Source organism: Microtus ochrogaster, unplaced genomic scaffold (assembly GCF_000317375.1).
Source record: "Microtus ochrogaster isolate Prairie Vole_2 unplaced genomic scaffold, MicOch1.0 UNK20, whole genome shotgun sequence".
Classification (NCBI taxonomy): Eukaryota; Metazoa; Chordata; class Mammalia; order Rodentia; family Cricetidae; genus Microtus; species Microtus ochrogaster.
In genome coordinates, this window is record NW_004949118.1 from 4,505,860 (window position 1) to 4,523,402 (window position 17,543).

At 42.7% G+C, this 17,543-nt stretch overlaps 1 protein-coding gene across 9 annotated transcripts in view; it reads right to left on the reverse strand.

The window, feature by feature from the left end:
- Ptprm (protein tyrosine phosphatase, receptor type M) overlaps positions 1-17,543 on the reverse strand; it is a 699,101-nt gene that overhangs the window by 148,322 nt on the left and 533,236 nt on the right. The gene's annotated exons all lie outside the window — the stretch shown is intronic.

The window sequence follows — 17,543 nt, forward strand, 5'->3', positions numbered from 1 at the left end:
AGCAACAACAGCAACAGTGATAACAACAACAGAAACAACAGCAACAGCAGCAGCAGCAACAACAGCAACAGTGATAACAATAGCAACAGCAGAAACAACAGCAACAGCAACAACAGCAACAGTGATAACAACAGCAACAGCAGATACAGCAACAGCAGCAGCAACAACACCAACAGTGACAACAACAGCAACAGCAGAAACAGAAACAACAGCAACAACAGCTGTAAGCAGCAGCCACAAGAGCAACAGCAATAACAACAGAAACAGTAACAGCAACAGCAACAGTAACAATAACAGCAACAACAAACAGACAATGAGCTAACCCCAAATAACCAATGGCCCTCGGATGACTGTCACTGTCATAGAATTACTAGTTTCTTACCAAATAATTGTCTGAGACACAGTGTCAAAGAGCAGATTCTAATAAATATCTGCCAAGCAAAATTGGATACAAGTTCTCAATTTGTGACAAGGTTACACCCCGGTGAACTGCAATTATTCCATGCTGAAATGATGTTGACTATAACCAACCTAACTTCCAGCAGGGTTAAGTTCTCAGTGGAAGGAAACACAAAGAGTCCCCGAACAGGGATCCAGGCTTTTGTAAAGTACTCACTAACTACAAGATATCCATTATTTAAAGTGAGCTACCTACATGAAAGCCCAATGGGAAATGAGATAATAAACAGATAAAACACACTTCTGCAGATCTTATCACCAGAGTTCTGTACCTAAGACAGACAAAGATGGAATTTAAAACCCAGGGGAAAAGGATACATTGAGTGAGAAAGTATCAGAAGATACAAAGCCTGCTATGGAAGTCTCTCCTAGAAGACCAGAACAATGGCAGGGTCAATAGACATACTAACAATGAAGAGCGGGATCTTCCTGGGGTTTCACCATGCACGAAGAAGTACAGGTAATGAACGCTAGGAAGAGAGTCAGCCTCCACCAGGGATGAGCTTCTTGCCCAGTGCAGTGTAGTCAGCCTTGAAACCATATACACACAATGAAAACGAACACAGCAGGTTGAATGTATCTATTTGTGCATACACGCATACATGTATAAATAATAATCAAAGAAAAAGAGGCTAGCAACTTGAGAGTGGAGAGACATGCAAGTGACTAGTGGAAGGAAGGGGAGGGGGTAAGACATATAAAACATTCTTTAAAGAAAAGAAAAAAGAAGAGAAAATATTTTTCCTAAGTACCTACTACCATTTAAAACCGGAAAATGGCAGTTATTTCTAGTACATCATTCAGACACTGATCGACCTAGGACACGGCAGAATTGAAATGAACCACATAATCACAACCACGCCCATGGCAGGTGATTGCTAATGCAACAGAGGGTGCTGGAACAGGAGACCATATGGATAATCTTTATTATCATTTCCAAATGATGCATAATCTAAATGTTTTCTTGCCTGTAGTTATAATCATCTTTTAATTCTATACTTTGAAGGAAGAAAGCCCCAAGATTAACTTGCCCTTTTAATTGCTAAAAGTTGGTGAGACAAAAGACATTTATTTAAGACAGATGAGCAAAAATCGCATATAATGTCTCCTGGAGGGAGAAGCGATGAGGCCGGGAAGAGGCCAGTCAGTCAGTCTGACCTCTCAGCACCCTCTTGGGTGGGGTGCAGACATGACCATTTCATGAGCTCTTTCCAGCCAGCTGCACTGTGTGGGAGCCAGTGTCTAGGCCTGCCTGCTATAATCAGTTGCTCTGGCCACTGTACCTCTGTCTTAATGTTGCTGTCCCAACACCATAGTTCCTATATAGCATTCTTAGGCCAGGTCTCCCCTAGAACACTGAAGTGGAGGACTGAAAATCTTGGCTTCATAATTCAGACAAAATACTCACATTGGGTGTAAATTTCTTTGATATACTTTGGGTTAATTTATGCAGATAGATGCTTTACCATTGTCCTTTAGTTAAACTTAAAAGAGTGGCATAGTCAACTTTTGCAGACTCCCCTGTATCTTTGCTTGTTTGAATTCCTCTAAAAAGATCACAAAACAACAGCTCACGGTCTGACTTTTCCCTTTCCAATTCTTTATATGTATGAACCAATTCTGGACTCCCACACTAAACATTTCATTACTGATTTTCAGGTACAAAGGAACCCCTTTAAGGATTCACCAGTAATGCTCAGATTGAATGGAGTTCGCATCAGAAACCCACAATTTGATGCTCATAGCTGTTGGGCAAGTCCTTAAAGTCTATGAACCTTTTTTCAAAACACAGCCAGCTCTCAATGTCCCCAGCCAGTCTCCCATCATTGGCTCTGTGCTTTATCTGTGTTTCAGCGTCCAACACAAACATCTTGTGCCAGGTAGGTAGCATAAGTGACAAAAGACAGGTTCAGAAAATAAGGGTTGTAAGTACTAGAGACAAGGAGGGGAAGCAGACTCAGCTCTATCAATGGCTGTCCATGGGAGCCGCAAGTTTCAGAAGCCCACAAGCCAGATTTTCTGTCAACTCAGCGTTTTTTTTTTTTTAGGTTTTCTTTTTTTTATTTTTTATTTTTTTTAAATTTATTTATTTATTGAGGATTTCTGCCTCCTCCCCGCCACCGCCTCCCATTTCCCTCCCCCTCCCCAGATCAAGTCCCTCTCCCTCATCAGCTTGAAGAGCCATCAGGGTTCCCTGACCTGTGGGAAGTCCAAGGACCGCCCACCTCCATCCAAGTTTAGTAAGTTGAGCATCCAAACTGCCTAGGCTCCCCCAAAGCCAGCACGTGCAGTAGGATCAAAAACCCATTGCCATTGTTCTTGAGTTCTCAGTAGTCCTCATTGTCCACTATGTTCAGCAAGTCCGGTTTTATCCCATGCTTTTTCAGACTCAGGCCAGCTGGCCTTGGTGAATTCCCGAAAGAACATCCCCATTGTCTCAGTGTGTGGGTGTACCCCTCGAGGTTCTGAGTTCCTTGCTCGTGCTCCCCCTCTTTCTGCTCCTGATTTGGACCTTGAGATTTTTGTCCGGTGCTCCAATTTGGGTCTCTGTCTCTGTCTCCTTTCATCGCCTGATGAAGGTTAATATTCAGGGGGATGCCTATATGTTTGTCTTTGGATTCACCTTCTTATTTAGCTTCTCTAGGATTGTGAATTATAAGCTCACTGTCCTTTATTTATGGCTAGAAACCAAATATGAGTGAGTACATCCCATGTTCCTCTTTACCTCACTCAGGATAGTGTTTTCTATTTCCATCCATTTGTACGCAAACTTCAAGAAGTCCTTGTTTTTTACTGCTGAGCAATACTCTAATATGTATATATTCCATACTTTCTTCATCCATTCTTCTATTGAAGGGCATCTAGGTTGTTTCCAGGTTCTGGCTATTACAAACAATGCTGCTATGAACATAGTTGAGCATATACTTTTGTTGTATGATGGGGCCTCTCTTGGGTATATTCCCAAGAGCGGTATTGCTGGGTCCAGGGGTAGGTTGATCCCGAATTTCCTGAGGAACCACCACACTGCTTTCCAGAGTGGTTGCACAAGTTTGCATTCCCACCAGCAATGGATCAACTCAGGGTTTAAACGTTGACAAATATCTTAGTTAGGGTTACTATTGCTGCAATAAAAACACCATGGCCAAAAGCAATCTGGAGAGGAAAGGGTTTATTTGGCTTACAATTATATATCAATGCTTACCAGCAAGGGAAGTCAGGATAAGAGCTCAAACAGGGCAGGATCCTGGAGACGGGAGTGGTGTGGGAGGTCCTTTTGTCTACGTGTTGCTTTTATTGGTAAATGAATAAAGAAACTTGCTTGGCCTATAGCAAGGTAGAACTTAGGTGGGAACGCTAGGCTGAATGCTGGGAGAAAGAGGGTGGAATCAAAGAGAAGCCATGTAGCCAGAGACAGACACCGATCCTTGCCAGTAATCCACAACCACATGGCAACACACGGATTAACAGAAATGGGTTGAATTAAGATGCAAAAGCTAGCCACTGAGAAGCTAGAGCTAATAGGCCAAGCAATGATTTAATACAGTTTCTGTGTGGTTATTTTGGTAGTCTGGCAGGCCAGGAAACAAACAAGTGGCCTTACTACAACACAGGCGCTGATGCAGAGACCTTAGAGGGCTGCTGCTTACTGGCTTGCTCTCCTTATAGAACCTAGGACCACCAGCATAGGAAGGGTACCACCCACAATGAGTTGGACCCTCCCCCATCAATCATTAATTTAAAAACATTGCTCCGCAGCAGTGGTTCTCAACCTTCCTAACCCTGAGACCCTTTTAATACAATTCCTCACGTTACCCTGATCCCCAATCATAAAATTACTTTGTTGCTACTTCTTAAGCATATTGTTGCTACTGTTATGAATTGCAATTTAAGTATCTGCTATGCAGCATATCTGCTATGGGACCCCTGTGGGGGGTCACAACCTATATAGGCTGGGAACCACTGTTTTTTAGTCTTGCCCACAGTCCATCTTATAGAGGCAATGTCTCAACTGAGGTCTCTCCTTTCAGATAACGCTAGCTCATGTCAAGTTGATATAAAACTAGGCACCACAGGAAATAATTAAAAATGTAAAATAAAACTCTGGCCCAAAGAAAGCACATTGCTTGTCACTGGTGCCATCCTCATGCAGTAAGAGCGCTGGGAGGCTTAACTCTGTTAGTAGGGAAAGGAGCAGGAAGTGACGCTTCCCACACTGCCGGAAAACGCCCGCACCCTACATGTGTTATCTGCTTTGATCCTGGCAACCACGGGAGACTTATTTTTCATTCTTACTTTGCAAATGAGAGAATCAATTTTCAGGAAAGCTACACGTTCAGATGGTAGAACCGAGCCAGGGCCTAGAACTTTCTGTCTAGTTAGTTCTGCAACCAGTGAGGCTCGCCTTGTAGGTTGTCAAAGGGCTTTCAGGCATGAACACAAACACACACACACCCCCCAGATGTAAGCCCCGTGTGCTGAGAAGAAGACCCACAGAATGTACTGCACAGTGAGTGCTATTGGCATGCAAAAATGTTTATGAATGTAATCAGTCGCCATCGTGGGTAACAACTCATTGATTCAAAGTAGGCTCCTTAGTATGCGAGATACGAACTGACACTAGGGTCTTTTATTTGTTCTTCTATGTGGCAGAGAAGTGCCTGCCAACACTCCCGAGTGGTTGGGAAAGTTTAGATTCTAAACTGAAGTTCACTTATGACTGGACAACTTGATCTCTCCTTGTTCTCATCTCTGTCTCTCTGTCTCTATTTGCTATCTCCACATCCCCCCCCCCCTCGTGCTACAGATGTGTGATTTTCAAGTTGAAAATCATGAGAAAAACTTTCTGAACTTAATTTCTTGCATGGAGAGAAACTCCTTAACTGGAAACAATTTCCTTTATACTCTTATCTAAAGATGAGTAAATTTGTTTTTCATCATAATGGCTAGAGAATGGTTTGTCTGAAACACTGTAATTGCCAATCTCCAAACCTGTGCTATATGGATCTCAAAGATCCTTTGTAATTAAAAAGAAGAAGAAAGAACGGCTCCTATCAATATCTATAAATAGATGATTTGGAAGAAAAATGAGATAACGGTCTGGAGGGTTTCCTGGTAGTGGGAAGAAGGCAAAAGTCACCACTCTCTCCAAACAACAAGCAAATCAGGACAGCATGCAAACTGACTCTTTCAGATGGGAGGGAGAGGTGAGGACACGGGGAACCACTGTCCCAGAGCAGATACCAAAGTTCACATTAAAGAAATCCAGGGAACACCAAAAGGGCTAAGTCCAAAACATCTACAGTGAAGCCTACCACATTCTGATAGCGGAGAAGAAATGGAAGCAAAGAGAATCTCAAAAGCAGCAGAAGGGGCAAGGATGCTTCCCAACAAGAACAACAAAACGAGGGCTACATCAAATTTCCCAGAAACCACTTGAACAACAGCGGAGTTTGGTAAAATCATCAACATGGTAAAGAAAACGTGACAAACCTACAATGCTATCAAGTTATCCTTTAGAAGCGGGGAAATAAACCTTGGCAGACACGTGAAAGTTATTGAGCTCACGGGCTCAATATGTGTGCTGCAAGTATACACACACGTGCATGCGAACACACACACACACACACACACACACACACACACAAACTTCCCACAAGATTGAGGGCTGGTGGAAGAGAGGTCATGAATGTCAGGATCCATCACAGGCCCTGACTGGGTGACCAAATTGAATCATCAGGGCTGGGCAGATGGCATTTCCTGTTTCTGGAATCAGAAAGATGGCCTCTTTTGAAGCTAACCCTGGTGATCCTGAGGATAGCTGCACAGCCACTTTTGTAAAGTGGTCCCCTCTAGAGAGAAGATTTGCCATAAGAAGTGGGGTACAAATCGGTTGCTATACTGAGTCTAAAAAGGACTTAGTGGTGAGCAAACGTACTAACAAACTGATTTGCTCCTAGAACTCAGCCAGGATTGGCATCCCCAGCGCCTTCCTAGCAGCACAGGCATCTTCACATATGGTATCATTGCCTTCCTCCTTAAAGAGGATGAGGTGCCAGATAGTGTATTCATGTAGCAGGATGCCTTTGGTCAGCTGACGTCAGAGTTTGGTGGCTTAGGAAGTGATGATTGAATCCATCTTCTCCCACCTGGAGTCACCTGGTCTAAGTCAGTCACAAGAGCCCTGTGCCCATTGCTGATGCCTCAGTAAACATGCAGGACTCTGAAAACCAAGTTATGGATACCCTAAGGGTCTAGCCTTAGATAAGAGGTTACAGAGAACAGGCTATACTGATAGCCATGATTTGTGTCTCATGTTCTTTAGCTATGGTGCACATGGCTGATTGACAGGCTCAACACTCTAAAACAGAGCCCCAGCGTAGCGTGCCTACTATAGGGGCGGGGCTGGGAGGCATCTCCAACATGGACAAGAAAGTGGCGACCGAGGACCTCATATCCCTTGGCCTGCAGACCCTGCCCCAGAACATCAGTGTATTAGCATCTGGTTGTGAGAGTGACCAGTGAAACTGGCAGAAACTCTGTATTACTGGCAGCCATGGACACATGACATTTTAGGATTTCACGACCCAGTCAGGATCTCCTAATGTTCCAAAGATAAGTGAGCCTTGGGCAGCCGGCATGACTCTGCCATCTGCAGGCCAGCAAGGAAGACTAGGGAAAAGGAGACACTGGAAACTCGCTTCCTTGTAATCACCATTTTTTGCTTTAATAGAGTTGGTGATGCTGTCTGCTTTTGCTATTTCACTCCATTCTTAACCAAAGCTTCTCTTTAAGTGACTTATTATGGAGAAACTGTCGTGTGAACTTAAAGGAAAGGGTGGGGGGAATACACACAATGCCTCACAGAAAACTACAATCATGAATGTGGAAAAAGAAATCTTAGAAGGAAAATGATATAAATCATACATTTGGATGTACATAAAAAGGAAAAACGTCAGAGAAGACATAATTGAGGTTATAATCATATCTTTTACCAATTCTTAATTAATCTATCAGATAAAATTTGTTAAAAAAAAAAACAACAACAGAGTACCGCAGCTACTGCTTAAGGATAAGAAAGATTTAAGAGAGATATGAGGGAAGGAAATGAAAGTGCACTTTGCCATTGGAGGGACACCTTGTACCCACAAAGCAGAATAAAGTGATCCGAAGGCAGACTGGCAGCAGCTGTAAGGGCCTAGCCTATTGGGGATAATCAAGGGACAAAGATGCTGAGAAGAGAAAGTGGAAGAACACACAATGCTCCACAAAACGTAGAAAGAGAAGAGCGGGAGACAAACTATATACAGACAAAGAAAGCACAAGGCAAGAAACCCAAAATACATAGTTTGTCACAGTACAGGAACACTGAATAACACACAGCTTAAAGATTATAGTACTGTTTGCGGAAAAATCAGAGGGGGGGAAGACGACGGTCATCATAGGTCTGTAAGTGCAGATAGGAAGGAAGGAGAGAGAGGAGAGCAACAAGGGAGGCTCTCAGAGAGAAGGGACAGTTGTCATACACCAGGCTCACCACACAGGAGGGAACTTGAAACGAGAAAACACTTCCTGACACACCATCATAGGCAGACAGGTGCCAATCACAACCGGTAAAGAAAACCCAGTGAAGAATGACCTTGTTGGGGGAAAGTCCTGTGGAGGAGCTGGGGGACAAATGGCGGCCACCTAGCTGAACAAAGTAGAAGAGAAAGTTCCCTCTCCGTAACTGTGCTGGGCCATCTGTGGTATGGAAGGATGTTTGCTACAGATAACAGTGGGCTCGAAGGGGGAAGAACTCTACCATGCTTATGTCTGGCTGTCACTCAGAAAGGAGAGTTCACCACCGAGTCCCTCTCTGTGACACAGGTGCTGCCCCAAAGGGAGAGGCTAGAAAAGCCGGTAGGCCCGACCTGGACCTCAGCCCAGGGAAAGGCTGTCTTTACTTTAAAGTAATCTTTCAATTAAATACGACAGAGGAGGTAAAACTTACAGAAATGGAAATCACATACAGATAGAAGAATAAAAGAACAAATGGCTTTCTGGTCCTGGCTTGTCTAATTATGTGTGTGCTTAGATTTAATTAAATCTGGGGCAGAAGCTGGAACTCAGAAGTATTTAATTTTTCTCACAGTAGGGATGAAACAGCTATTGGTTGGGCCCAAGCTGAACAAACCTAAATGAAGAAGGAGCTGTCACCTTAAGGACAGATCCAACTACCACATCGTGTTGTTTTCAAAGTTAAATGTGAAGGAACGGAATCCACAGTGGTCTGGTAACTAATTATTTCGACTTGACTAGCACTGCAACAGCTGATAGAAACACAAATGAAACTAATTATTACAGAAGCCGTGGATTCCGAAAAGATGTGCATGTATTAACTCCTGAAACACCCCAGTGAAGACACTCCTCTCTTTAACCCCACCATATAGGGAAGGCAACTGAGGATCCAGCATGGTGAGCTGCCCAGGGCAGGGTAACTTTTGGCATGTGGCATCATACTCACCTGTAGAGACACATACATGCATCTCTAAAACCATCACTGGTTCACAGCTAATCACACTGGTTGCTTCAGTCTGGACACATTTAAATACAGGCTAACCTCTGCCCTACAGAGCTTCTGGGTTTAGCTGAGGTAGAAACTCCTGTCTACCACCACTAACTGTACCTCACTCAAGTTCATTCAGTCTCCCTCTCCTGGACATCATGCTGTGCAGAGAAGCCTTTGGTTCCAACTGACTATGGACAGACAAGTATCTCTCCTGAAGAATAGTTTTTTTCCCAGACAAGCCAGAGTTTTTGTTTGTGTTGGGCTTCTGCTATATGTATCTCTTGACCATGGGATGAGACAAAACAACAGGCTGAAAAAATACTCAAAACGAGATGCATAATTTCAGTACCATGCATGAGACTGGAGGACGCCATGTTGAGCGGCCAAAGCAAGAACAGAAAGACAAACAGCACATGCTCTCAGACATATGTGAAAGCTGAGAAAGCTAATCCCAGAAGCAAGCCAGTAGCTTCCAGAGTCAGGGAAAGTGAGAGGGAGTCGGGTGGGAAAAGGTAGGTCATTGGGTAGAGCAGTGTGTCGGGATAAAAGGAATAACTCCTAATATTTACAGAACAGTGGGAGAACTATGGTCAACATCAATTAATTGTATTTTCAAGAGTAGGAATGATTTTAACACTCCTAACACAAAAGAAGAAAATGACTGGATTGATGAATATTTCAATTATTCTGATCTGATTATTTCATAAAATATACATATACTGAAACGTCAGAGTTCTTTGCTAAGGGCCTTTGCAGCCTTTCTTCTAGACCATATCCATCCCTTGATGACATCGGCCAGATCTGCAGAACTAGTCTCTAGCAGGGATGGCCACTGTCAGTGGCCACACAAAGCTGGGACTCAGGAACTCCATAGCCACCAAACTTGGCTAGGATTAAGAGTGAGCAATAGCAACCAAAGAGATGAATGCTCACCCAGTGAAGATTAGACCAGTTATCTAAACCAGGAAACATTTTAAACATCATAATGGCAGATTACAGATCCTAGCACAAAATCTCAAAATGAAAGAGCCAAGGCAATTTGCCTTCTCAAGAAGCCATCAACCCTATTGCAATAGGACCGGGGAAATGCAATATAGAAATTATGGAAATGTTCAAGGACCTTAAAGAAGATATGGATAAATTACTTAGTGAAGATCATGAAAATAGAATCTGTGAAAGCAAAAAGAATGAAAACTATTAAAAATACTAAAGTGGAATTTAACAAAGAATTTATTAACATATTTTTAATAAAATCATAGAAGAAAATTTCTCCGACCTAAACATGGAGGTGCCTATCAAGGCACTAGAAGCACACAAAATGCCAAATAGACAAGACAAGAAAAGAAATTATTCACAACACATAATAATTAGTACACTAACAAACAACAACAACAACAACAACAAAAAAAAAGCTACAAAGGAAAAAAGACAAAGTCACATAGAAATGCAAGCCCACTACAATAATATTTTCAATGGAGATCCTGAAAACCAGGAGGACCTGGAAAAATGTTTTACGAACTCAGAGACCACAGACACCACATATCATAGGTGAGATTACTATACCAGCAAAACTATCAATCACAATAGACAGAGAAAGAAAATATTTCATTAGAAAAACAAATTTAAGCAATTTCTATCCACCAATCCAGTTCTACAGACGGTACTAGAAGGAAAGCTTCAGTCTGTATAAAGAATAAGTCATTCCAGAACAACAAATCAAGGGGGGGGGAGTTCATTTCACAACACAATACTAGGAATCAACAGCACTGCTCATCAATAACTCTCAATATCCATGGTCTCAACTTCCCCAACAAAAAGACAAAGACTAACAGATTTGATTAGAGAACAGGATCCATCCAAGAAACACACTGTACAATCGAGGATGGATATCAACTCAGGGTAAAAGGATTAAAAAAAGGTATTCTAAGCAAATGGACCCAAGAAGTAATGAGATGTAATTTTAATATCTGACTAGATAGATTTCAAACCAAAACAAATCAGCAGAGATAGAGAAGGATACTACATATTCATTAAAGGAAAAATCCACCAAGAAAGTATTGTATTTTAAAGCCTTATGTACCCAAACAGGGGCTTCTGAGTTCATAAGTGTAGAAACATTACTGTAGCTAAAGCCACACATCAAACCTCACATACTGATAGTGAGTGACTTCAATTCCCCACTCTCAAAAATAGATCGGTCATCAAGACAAAAAAAGAAACAAATACGGTAGTTAAATAATGTCACAAATCAAAAGGTCCCAACAGATGTTTACAAAACATTCTATCAGAACACTACAGGAATATAGTTTCTTCTCAGCAGCTCGTGGAATGTTCTTCAAAATTGAAAACATGTTAGGAAATTAAGAAAGTCTTAACAAATATAAGAAAGGTGAAATAACATTCTGAGACCTATCTAACCACTGTCTATTAAAGCTGGAAATCAATAATCACAGAAACAATGGAATGTAAACAAACTCATGGAAACTGAACAACTCAGTACTGAAAGAAAAATAGGCCAAGAAAGAAATGAAAACTTTATAGAATTAATGAAAATAAAAATATAACATACTCCCAAACTATGGGACACAATGAGAGCAGTTCTAAGAGGCAAGTGCCTATAAAACAAACAAAGTACCTAGAGAGAGCTTTTATCAACAACTGATGGAGGAGGGTCATCTGTCTATGTGTTACTTTCATTGGTTAATAAAGAAACTGCCTTGGCCCTTTGATAGGACAGAAAATTAGGAGGGCAGAGTAAACAGAACAGGATGCTGGGTAGAAGGCAATGAGGCAGACGCCTCAGGCAGACACCATGGATCCAGCCGCCAGGTCAGACATGCTGAATCTTTCCCCGGTTAAGCCACCACCTTGTGGTGCTACACACATTAACAGAAATGGGTTAATCAAGATATGAGAGTTAGCCAAGAAGAGGATAGATATAATGAGCCAGGAAGTGTTTAAAAGAATACAGTTTGTGTGATGTTACTTCAGGTGTAAAGCTAGCCGGTGGCAGGGAGCCGGGTGGTGGGAAGCTGCCTGCAGCTACCTACTACAAACAACCCAGCAACATGCCTGAAAACTCTAAGAAAACAAGAAGTCAGCCCTAAAAATAGTAAATGGGATGAGATCATCAAACTCTGGGCTGAAATCAATAAAGTAGAAACAATGCAAAGAACCAATGAAACAACAGTTGGTTCTTGGAGATAACCAACAAGATTGACAGAAAAGATGGAGTACATATTTTAAAAGTTTGTCTATGATTGTCTTTCTCTGAATATCCTTAGTGTCTGTCCTAAGGTCTCCCATTTCAGCTCTAACGTTATTTATTTGGATCTTTAGAAAAATCTAAAAGAAATGGATGAAGTTTTCGATTTATGTGACCTACCATAGTTAAATCAAGGTTGAGTAAACAATATAAAGAGACCCATAATCTCTGGTGAAAGAGAAAGGGGATCAGTTGATTGTTACTGGGATCAGTGCAAACTGGTACAGATACTACGGAAATCAGTGTGGTAGTTCCTCAAAAAGTTAGGAATAGATCCACCTCAATATCATCAAGCTACAAACCTAGGGACTGATAATAGTGACTTGCCTAAACAAGGGTATACTGGTGCACGTAGCACAAACACAGGAGTAATCAAATACTTTTTAAAATCAGATTTAAGGTTGCTCCATGAGATGGAACCCCTATCTGACAATGGTAGAAGGGCCAAGAACCTAAGACTAGATAGCTGGTCACTGGCCTAGGGGAAACCATAATACTATTAAGCTGCTAAAGAAACAGAGCCATAAAATGGCTCTCAATGACACATTGCGATACAAGTAGATCAGCGCCTCACTCATCAGAGACGCTTACTCTTGCAGCAGACGGGAGTAACACTAAGGCCCACAACTGGGCAATGTGTGGAGACTGGCAGACTTGAATACTCAGCCCTAAATGGATGTCTCCATCAAAGCCCTCCCCCCGAGGCTCCGGGAAGAGGGAACGCATGAGTTGAAGAGAACAGTGTCTCCCAGACACAAAGGGACTGAGACAGCACTCATAGGACCTATACAGGTTCAACCCAGGTAAAGTCCCAGTACTGAAAGGGGAAGAGGACACAAACTTACACCCTCAAACCAAAAGCTATGTGCTATTGGTACCCACTGGCAAAGAGGAAAACCAGTTTTCTCCAGTACAGTATCATTGGGTATATCAACTAAATTCCAGGGCAGCTCTCGTGCCCAGAATTAGCTGGCCAACACAAAATATACTCCATTTGGCTTTGGCAGTATTTATGTTTCATTTCAATGTCTTTGGCCATGTTTTGTTTTATTGATTTTTTTTTTTTTGGTTCAGAATGATTTTTGTCTTGTTTTTTGAGAGAAAGAAAGAACATGGAAGGTAGGTGAGTAGGGAGAGGAATTAGGGGAGGAGAAAAATGATAAAAATGTATGAAAAATTTCTCAAATAAAGAATTAAAATATTCACATAATGCCCCATAAATATGTACATTCTACACCGGTTAAAATTTAAGGTTATTTTTAAAAAAATGCTAAGCTGGCAGACCATTAGACAGTTTGACATGGTAATGGGATAGGACAGGCAGACTGGCATATATCTTCCTAGCCCATCACAGGAGAAGGAGAGCCAATTTGATTGCCCTCTTATTTGAGGCTACTGTTTGGTTTTGCAGGACTAAGGTAAAGATGGCTTCTGTGAGTGTTTGTGAAGGAGCACAGACTGGGCAGTGGCAAAGAGGGGTATGGAGTGGATGCCTCCATCTGGCGTGAGTCTCTCTTGGTACATGTGCGTTCATACGTATGACCATGCATGTTTACGCTAAGGAAGCTAAACCCGAGCCATCCTCTATACATGCAATAAAATTTGTCTTTCTCAAACTTACGAGTTGAAACATCCGCAGAAGACTGGTTTTCTATTATAATTTATGATCACTTGCAGCTCAAAACATAAATGTTGTGTATGGCTCTGAAATGACAGTCATTGCTATGACAGCTAAAAGTGAATCATGGTGTGTCATTCTAGTGCAATGAAATTCATGTAGGAAATGAAGCTGGTCTGCAAGACGATGGTAGTTTGAATGGAAATGTCCCTATGGGCTCATATGGTGGCATGCTTCGTCCCCAGCTGAAGAAAAGTCTGGAAGGATTAAGAGGTGTGGCCTTGCTGGAGTGGGTGTGACTTGGCTTAAGGAGAGGTGCTGCTGAGGTGGGCTCTGAGGTTTCACAAGGTCACATAAGTCCCAGTGGCTCTGTCTCTGTCTCCATCTCTCTCTCTGCCTGCTGCCTGCGGATCAGGATGCAAAGCACTGGGCGGCTGCCCCAGTACCATGCCTGCCTGTCTGCTCCGCACCACCATGATCATGGACTAACCTCTGAATCGGGAAGCAATCCCCTAACTGACTGCATTCTTTTAGAAGATTTGCCTCGGTCATGGTGTCTCTCCACAGCAACAGAGCACTAGGGCAGAGACTAATAACAGTTCCAGTAAGCCTCACATAGGAAATAACTGTAGTTTTGGAAGTTACAGAGTTAACATTAGAGCCTGCTATTTTCCTGGAGGAGCATGGCAGATTTTCTAACATTTTAGCCTTTTTAATTTGATCAAAAAGTTGCTTCCACTGAGTTTCAAAGGGATCTTGGATGAGACACCATCGCTCTTCTACAGCTGGGAAGCTACTGTTTCATCTCTTATCTAAGGTGTATCTTATGCACATGGGCATAACTACATGTGGGCTGTGTTCCCTTTGGTGTCTATTTTCCCAGCAATGTTCTACTTAGCACTAACACAGCCTAGAGTGACCTGAACACCTCAAATAAGCATGCGACTTTACCAGGTTGGTCTATGGACATAACCGTGAAGAACTGCTTTGATTGCTTTCATTGATATAGAAAGGCCCAGGCCACTGTGAAAGACATAATTTCCTGGGCCATGGTCCTGTTCAGTAAAAGAATCTAACCACTTAGAGTTGACAGAGCTGAGCATGACTTAACAGAGAGAAGTCAGCAACCCTAGCTCCTGCCTCCAGTTCCTGCCCTGACTTCTCTCAATGGTACATGGTGACCTGGAAGTATACGCCAAATAACTCCTTCCATTCCACTTGCTCTTGGTCATGGTGCTTGTCACAGCAACAGAATGAAGCAAAATAACCAGTATCTGGCACGTGGCAGGTATACACCAAATATCTGTTGCTGTACTTGGGACTGCCCAACTGATTGTTTACACGGTATTTCCTGGTCAGAGAAACCAAACGATGAACATGACATGAGAACATCGCCCTAGGCGTGGAGCTGATGCTCGGTGCTCAGTGTCTGCAGGCTCCTACCCAGGAGCTGCTGGGGAGTACACATCACATGCTTAGATCCCAGTCAGTCTACGATCTTTCCGGCAGCTGAAAGAATTCAAAAGACCTTAGCAGCTGAAAATATGTAATTATTTCAGGGACACAGCCATTTTGTCCTGGATACTTTTGTAAGGGATATGGTTTGAATGCGTCCCCCCAAATTTCATGAATTGGAAACTTGATTCCTAAATTCATGCGATCACGGTTTTAGAAGGAGGAACTTTGGGAGCTAGTTAGGATTATGTGACATCATAACACCCATGATGACTTCGGTTGCTTTATGAGAAAAAGGGGAGGGGAGAACTCTCCAACAACATGATGGCCTCCACCATGTCATGATGCAGGAAGAAGGCTCCTACCAGGAGCCAGAAAATCGATAATGAACTTAGGTGAGAAATTTGTTGAGAAACAAATTTGCTTCCTTTTTAAACTGCCTATTTTGTGGTATTGTTGTAGCAGCAGACAGTGAATGAAAGCACAGTGAGGGAATGAAAACACATATTCCCTTTCCATACCTGAGCTTCAATAACATTCACTCAAGAGACGCATTCTCCTATCACTGACGGGGCATCTTCCCCAAGCTCTCCCAAGGAAATGCCCCGTGAGTCCCGTTGGTCCCTTATGCCTCTCCAGTGCTCTGCATACAACGGGCTCTGCATACATTGAGCACTTGGTTTAGAACATTTTGACTAGGCTTGAAGCTTCCCAACCTGGACTGCAGTAAGACGGGTAGCTCCACTCACAGCCTGCCCTTCAAGAGCCACCTGCTTATAAATCCCATCTGACAGAAAACATCTTCCATTTGGGAGCAACTCACAGCTCACAGGAGCGCCCACATGTAATTTCCAAAACCAGCTGAAGATTCTTAAACACTAAAAAGGAGTCAGCCATAAAAGTAATAGATGCGGTTTCCGTCATCCTCCGTAATATTTTGTTTAGCTTTATATCTCGCATCAGGGCGATATGAGTCTGCAGGGACTGGGACCAGCCATGCCTCAAGAAATATGGAATTGGTATGATCCACAGTAGAGCGAGAGCGGGGATAGCGTGACATTCGTGGGAGCAGTCCTGCGCGGTCGGCTCGGGCTGCCCAATTCCACACGTGCGCATTATCTGGAAACTTAATGATTTCAAAAATGTCACTCTGCAGAAAAACTAAACGGGTATACTGTGAGTCCTCTGCTGGGCTATAAATATGAGTGAGAATGCAGGGACTTAATGCATGTCACTCTGGAGCAGTTCCTCCGCCCCCCCCCCATGTCTATGGAGCTCACTAAAGCCTCAGAAGGGCTCTGCCTAATAAAAGCAGGGCAAATTACTGGCGTCAACACACAGGAAAACAGGGCTCAATAAAATTGCCTAGGATGGGTCTTAATTTGAGGACTGACATTTTAAAATTCAGGATATCCTTGGGATACACAGAACTAATTTCATAAACAGACAGGCAAAACATTTTAAAGAGTGGGGTATATGCTCACGGTATCGTACATAATTGTCTGAAAATTTAAAAGCGTAACAAAAACTGTTTAAAAAAATTCCAAATATCAAAATGTAATTACTGATTAGTCGATGTAAGCAGGAATATACAATCTGTTTCTCATGGGGTTCTTGTACGAGAGACATTAAGTTTAACCTTGGAAGGGATGCCTTCACCACTGGGCAGAATGGCCCTGGAAGATGCCCATCTCCAGTCTTGAAACCTGTGACTGTATATTACTTGGCTACAAGAATGGATGCTGTTGGAACACATTGTTGATACCCTTAGAACAAGGCCAGGCTTTCGTCCTCAGTCACTCTGCAGATAGAACTGCAGGCCACTTCAGGAGGCAGAACAATGTCCGGGCAGATTGCTGGGGTGGCCAAAGCTCCCAACATATGCTTGCTGCTTTATGGGTGAAAGAGCCACAATCCCTGGACAGTGGGTGGTGTCTAGAAAAGGAGAAGGCAAGGAAACATTCACCTCTGCTGTTCCCAGATAGGAGTACAACTCCCTGGGCACCTTCTGACCTCCAAAATTATATGGTAATAGTGTTTTAAGCCATTGTCTCTGTACAACATATCAGCGCAACCATAGTAAGGAACACAATGGCATTTTATTGGCATTCTAATTTTTTAATGTGTCGCTTATGGACATTCCTATGGCCCCACCACACCATCCACAGGTCTTCTGAGTTCTCCCAACACAGATCTTC